We start from the raw sequence: 6,284 nt of genomic DNA, 5'->3' as shown, positions 1-6,284 counted from the left end.
CCAAATCAGGACCACTTCATCAGTTCAGTGAAGAAGCAAATATATTCAGGATGGGCAGGATTTTAAAGCTGCATGTGCCGGCTGAACATCTGAGGTATGAGTAATCTCAATGGAGCTATGCTGTAGGTGCATACTGTATTTCAAAATCAGCGTGAGAAAAACGTAAAAAAAAATCCTTATTTTAAAATACCGATTAAAGTTGAGGCCGGAGAGATGACTCGGCAATTGTGAGCCCTTGCTGCTCTTGCAGAGGACTGAGGTCTGGTTTCCAGCACCCACAGGGCAGCTTGCAGCCTTCTGTAACTCCAGTTCCAGGGGGCTGATTCCTCTTTCCTGTTCCCCATCGGCTCTGGTGCACATTCACACATGCTGGCAAAACACTCACAAAGTAAAAATTTTAAATCATGATTAATGTTGAAATACTTTGGATATATTGGATTAAAATAATTATTAAATTTTACTTTTAAAAAACCCAACGTGGCATTAGAAAATGTTTTGTTCTAGATGCAACGTGACAACCATTGATGGATTGTGGCTGACCATAGACTGGAGATTTGATTTAAGGTGAAGAGAGCAGTGATGAGGAGAAACTGGCACAGGTATATATATCTGCCAAAAAATAAATGTCATTTCAGCTGACTTTAATAGAAGTGGAAGGCTCGGCTCCTCTCCCTCTGCTGCTTACACGCGCATGGCTCTTTCATGTAGACCAGGGAAAAGCCTTCCTTGACAAGCGTACATGCCTGTGGTTTTGCAGCTCTCTTTCCTAACATACTCCATTATGGTGAAATTGTGTTTTCATGTATGTCTTTGTGCTCCCACCCCTACCAAAATCCTGTGGGCCCTTTGAGCACAGGAACCTTTCTCTGCGTATCTTTGGATCTGGAAACTGAGATCTAAGTATTAACGTGGGGACCAGGGAAAGAGAAAGGGGAGGAAAATAAATTCCTTTGGTTGTCACAGGGATAATAGGTACATACTCGAGTCCTTGCTTGATTTCTTTCTCACCCTGGGAGATGAGGCTGAGATGCCCAATGTGCAAACGGCAGAACCACTGCACAGCTGGGGTAGATAAGGAAAGACCTCTGACCTCTTTAGAGCCATTCAGCTCAGGCCCGGCACTCATCTGAGCATCCGTCCTCCCTGCCCTTTTCCTGGATTTCCTGTTTTTCTACTCCCTTTCTTATTTCTATTGCCATGTTAGGGATTGAGTCCAGAACCTCACACATGCTTCGCAAGTGAGCTACGTCTCCAGCCCCCCACTCCATTCTACCACAATATCTGAGTTCTCATCTCTTAGTAAAGCCACAAAAAAATTATCTTGTGGGCAATGATTAGGAAAGCAAGAGAGCCATCTCCAAACTTAAAGTCAGAATTCGGAAGCCCAAGTGATCACTGTGTCATGTGCATTAGTCAATTTGTGGGTGGCCACGTGGGGGGGGGGGGTGGAGGGGGACAGCTGGTGGCAGTTGAAGTTCAAGGTGTCAGCCCATCAGGAGGAAACTCTCTGGGTTAGGGAAGGCCCCCAGATCACAGACCCTGACTGTCCTTTGCTCCTGCTGTGCCTGCCTTGACATGCTTGCTGCTGCTGTCTTTCTCTGGTATCTGGCATGGTGTGAATGTGGGGGGGAGGGGCACACACTGCCTGTAATTTAGTGCGTTTATCTCATGGAAACATCCCATTCTACCAGGCATTTTGACCTTACTATGAAGATGATTCCTTCCTAAGCTGTACTGGCTAATTGATAATAAGTATGTTAATTTAAATAGAATTTTTATGATAAAAAAATAAAACGAGGTGTCACACAACTAGAGCACATGAGTTTCTATTGAGGAGCTGTATAGATTACGGTTTAGGTTAATGATTAAGAAAAACAGCTGAGTCACAGTAGCCCAGTGAACTTAAATTCTTTAGCCTTAATGATGGGAGATGTGTTCACAGGTTTCAGAGTGTATCACACCTGAAAAAAAGTTTTGAAAATAACATAAAATTAAACTAAGATGTTTTTGTCAAATAGCTTTGAGGTGAAAACCCAAGAAGACAACCTGAAGTTTTAGAAAGGCACAGAGTTGGATGTGGAACTCGTTAAGGTAGAGAACAAGAACAGAGCAGGCCAGTTATCAGTACCTTTCTTACTGGGACTGGTTGATGACCAAAGGTGATTAATTCCTTGTACCCATTTTTGCCCTTAATCTCATGATATAAAAAACTATTGATGAGTGGGTTTTGCACCCTAAAAATTTAAAGTAGAGCTAATTGTTTTTCTTATATAAAAGTTTAGGTTTGTAGCCGGGCGGTGGTGGCTCACACCTTTAATCCCAACACTTGGGAGACAGAGGCAGGCGGATCTGTGTGAGTTCGAGGCCAACCTGGTCTACAAGAGGTAGTTCTAAGACAGGCTCCAAAGCTACAGAGAAACCCTGTCTCAAGAAGAAAAAAAAAAGTTTAGGTTTGTAATTCCTTTAAGATTCCTTATAAGATTGATTACCTTTTGATATAAGTAATAAAGTGATTGGCCCTTTCTTTGTAACTGCAAAATGCAGTCTGCCAGTAAAAGACCTGATTAAGAATAGCTTGCTTGCCTACATGTTTAATCTATAACAAATTGCTTGGGTATGAATATACATGGTTTCTTGGGATTTTTTTTAACCTGTAATACATAAAATGTTTAATCATGTAAGGAATATGGAAAATTTGCTGTTTTTTACTGTTTTGTGTTCATTGTAATCATTTGCTTGAAAAACAGAATGTAAACACACTGTAATTTTTATACTGCCTGAAAGATTTTCCTTGGGTATATAAGCTGTAAGGGAAAGAATAAAGGTAGAATTAGATAAGAGTTTAAATGGATTAGAAGGACAACATCAAGAATGAGAGCAGGAAATCACCAGGAAAATAAAAAGTAGAGAATGCAAAACAAGAATAAAGGTCTGAAGGAAACCATCGAGAAAGTGTGAGTGTCTTTCTCCTAACGCCCTCAGATAGGAAAGTCTAGGGCACGTAATGCTGCTATGAACATAGTTGACCAAATGTCCTTGTGGTGTGAATGTGCCTCCTTTGGGAATATGCCCAAGAGTGGCATTGCTGGGTCTTGAAGTATATTGAATCCCAATTTTCTGAGAACTCTCCATACTGATTTCCAAAGCAGCTGTACAAGTTTGTGGTTCCATTGTTCATAATAGCCAGAACCTGAAAACAATCTAGATGTCCCTCAACTGAAGAGTAGATAAAGAAAATGTGGTACATTTATATGGAGTACTACTCAGTGATAAAAAACAACAATATATTGAAATTTGCAGGCAAATGGACTGAAGTGGGAAAAAAAATATCTTGAGTGAGGTAACCCAGACCCAGAAAGATAAATATGGTATGTACTCACTCATAAGTGAATATTAGGCATAAAACAAAGGATGACCAGCCTACAGTCTAAAACACCAGAGAAGCAAGGTAACAAAGAGGACCCTAAGAGAGACAAACACAGATCTGCTAGGAAGAGGAAATAGACATGATCTTTTAAAACCTTCATCCAATAACTGACAGAAGCAGATGCAGAGTGGTTAGTTGTGGAATTGACCACTGGCCAGAGCTCCGGGAGTCCTGTCGGAGAGGAGTGATAACATGAGCAAGAGGGTCAAGACCATGATGGGGAAGCCCACAGAGAAAGCTGACCTGAACTAATGGGAGCCCGCTGACTCTGGACAGACAACTAGAAAACCTGCATAAGACTGATCTAGCCCCCACCCCGAAAGATGACAGTGGGTGACTTGCGGTTTGTGGGGGCACTGGCAGCAGGACCAGGAGCAATTCTAATGAATGATCTGGCTTTTTGGAGCCCTTTTCCTATGAAAAGTTGCTCAGCCTAGACATGAAGGGGAGGGCCTTGGTCCTGCCTCAATGTGGTGAGAATTAGTTAACTCCCCATGGGAGGTCTTGCCCTCTCTGAGGAGTAGGTGGGGGATGGGATAGGGGAACTGGAGGGGGAACTGGGATTAGCATGTAAAAAAGAATAAAATTAAAACAAAAAGTCTAGTACACCCTGACACCATGGATTCCTTTCAAGCCCTGTGCTGTCTTAAGGCCGCCCAGACAGCAGTAAGTTTGCCCTTCTTATTTAGTCCCCTGAAGTGTGAGGTTTTTCTGCACTCTGTAAAATGTGCTAAGTGTGCCTTACCACACATGTTATCACTGCCTAGTGCCCATCATAGTACCAGTAATCATGGGACCAGAATATCATTTCTGCTCCTGGAGCTGCTGGTGCCACTATGGCTGCTAAATTCTTGGATTCCTGAAATAACAAAGCAGTTGTAAGTGGTGCAGAGGTGGGCAGTGCCCAGAACCACTGAGCTGTCTCTCCAGTCGCCCAGCCTCTGTCATCCTGAACTCAGAGCAGCTGTAACTACCTGCTCCCAACCTTCCCAAAAGACCTCACCTTAAGAGTCTAGCCAGACTCCTGTCCCCTCCCTGCTGTCAGAGGCACAAATCCTGTCCCAGATGATGTGGTTTGGGAGGCAGAGTGCTTGGAGAACATAGGTGGTGGAAGGTTGGCCTGGGTTGGAACGCCAAGTGACAGCTTTTGTGAGTTGTCACTATACTAGGACAGGGGATTTCAGATACAGCCACCCAAAGTCATCCATGCTTCTGAGTCCCCACCATAAGCTCACCGTTCGCCAGCTGGACTTGAGTTTCCTTGTGCTGCTGGTGTCCTCTGGGGGTAAAGAGGTTTCTAAGTTTCCCAGGAAAAGTTGCACAGCATTAATTTTTATCCGTGTAGTAGCACGAGACTTATAATGAAAAGTAGCAGGGTCCGCTCTAGCCCTCTACACTCAAGTTTCTCATCTCTAAAACTCTCTATAGTGCCATCTCTGAGATTTAGCTCCATATTTCTAAACAGCATGGTTTCTGTTGCTGTTGGTGGTGCTGGGAGTTGTGTTGAAGCTAGCTAGGGTCTTGTTCATATTAGTGCAGGGCTCTGCCAACCCTCTTTTATTGATGAGGGAGGGCTACTAATAGTCTGGGCAGGCACTGATTCACTCTGCAGCTCAGATTTCAAATGTACCTTAAATTTGAAATCCTGCCTCAGCCTCTCCTGAGTAGCTGGGAATACAGGCTAGTACTAGTACTTCTTGTTATCTCTGGACATTATTTCATTATTTTACTCCTTTTTTCATTCTTTTTATTTTTTGAGACAGGGTTTCTCTGTGTAGCCTTGACTGTCCTGCAACTAGCTCTTGTAGACCAGGCTGGTCTCGAACTCACAGAGATCCACCTGCCTCGGCCTCCCAAGTGCTGGGATTACAGGTGTGTTGGGATTACAGGTGTGCATATAAAACACACTTATACTCTAAGTCTCCAACCTTTTTGAAAACTTGACTCCTGCATCCTCTATCCTAATATACTATATCATACTATTAAGGTAAATATTTTATTATAAAGGTATATACACTATTCATAGCTAATTAGCATATAACTACAATCTCTTGAAAATAAAGTTAGCTATTTCCACTTTCTTCATGAAAGCTAAAGTACGTGGTATTCAAGTATTGATAATTTATCCCGTAGTCTCAGAACATCCAAACACATGAGACAGTCTGCCCCTTTTCCTTCCAAGTGCTGGGTATTACTTTTAGGTCTTCATGTATTCCATTCATTAAGAGGGAATCTTCCCAGAATACCTCATTGACCGTCACACTGAACTGACATTTCTCCATGCCTACTGCATAGCTTTTATTCTGGGATAATTTTACCTTATATTCCCCCATTTCCCCTCTTTTTATTTCTCTGTAGAGCTGTTGATCAAACCCAGGGTTTTGATCCATGCTAGACACTCCACCATTGAGTTACACCCCCAGTATTAGTCTTTTCCCCATTTAAAGAACTCTCTTTCTCTCTCTCTCTCTCTCTCTCTCTCTCTCTCTCTCTCTGTCTGTGTGTGTGTGTGTGTGTGTGTAAATGTGCATTCATGGGTTTCCATAAAAACCAGAAGACAGCATCAGATTTGAACTGAACTGGAGTTATAGGCTGTTGTAAGCTGACTGATGTGGGTGCAGAAAACCAAACTCTTGTTCTCTATAAGAGTTCTTAACTGCCTACCCATCTCTCCAGCCTTCTTCAGCCTCCCCCCCTTTTTGAGACAGTCCTTCTATGTTGCTAGCTTTGAATTTACAATCCTCCTGCCTCAGCCTCCTAAACCCTGGAATTTGCACCACAACACCTGGCTTTCTAGCCCTAGTGTTCTAATCTTGTATAACATACCACACCCTAAATAAAAAGTCTCTGAGAAAAC

This window comes from Myodes glareolus, chromosome 7, assembly GCF_982192425.1.
Source record: "Myodes glareolus chromosome 7, mMyoGla1.1, whole genome shotgun sequence".
Classification (NCBI taxonomy): Eukaryota; Metazoa; Chordata; class Mammalia; order Rodentia; family Cricetidae; genus Myodes; species Myodes glareolus.
This window is presented reverse-complemented; position numbering follows the sequence as displayed.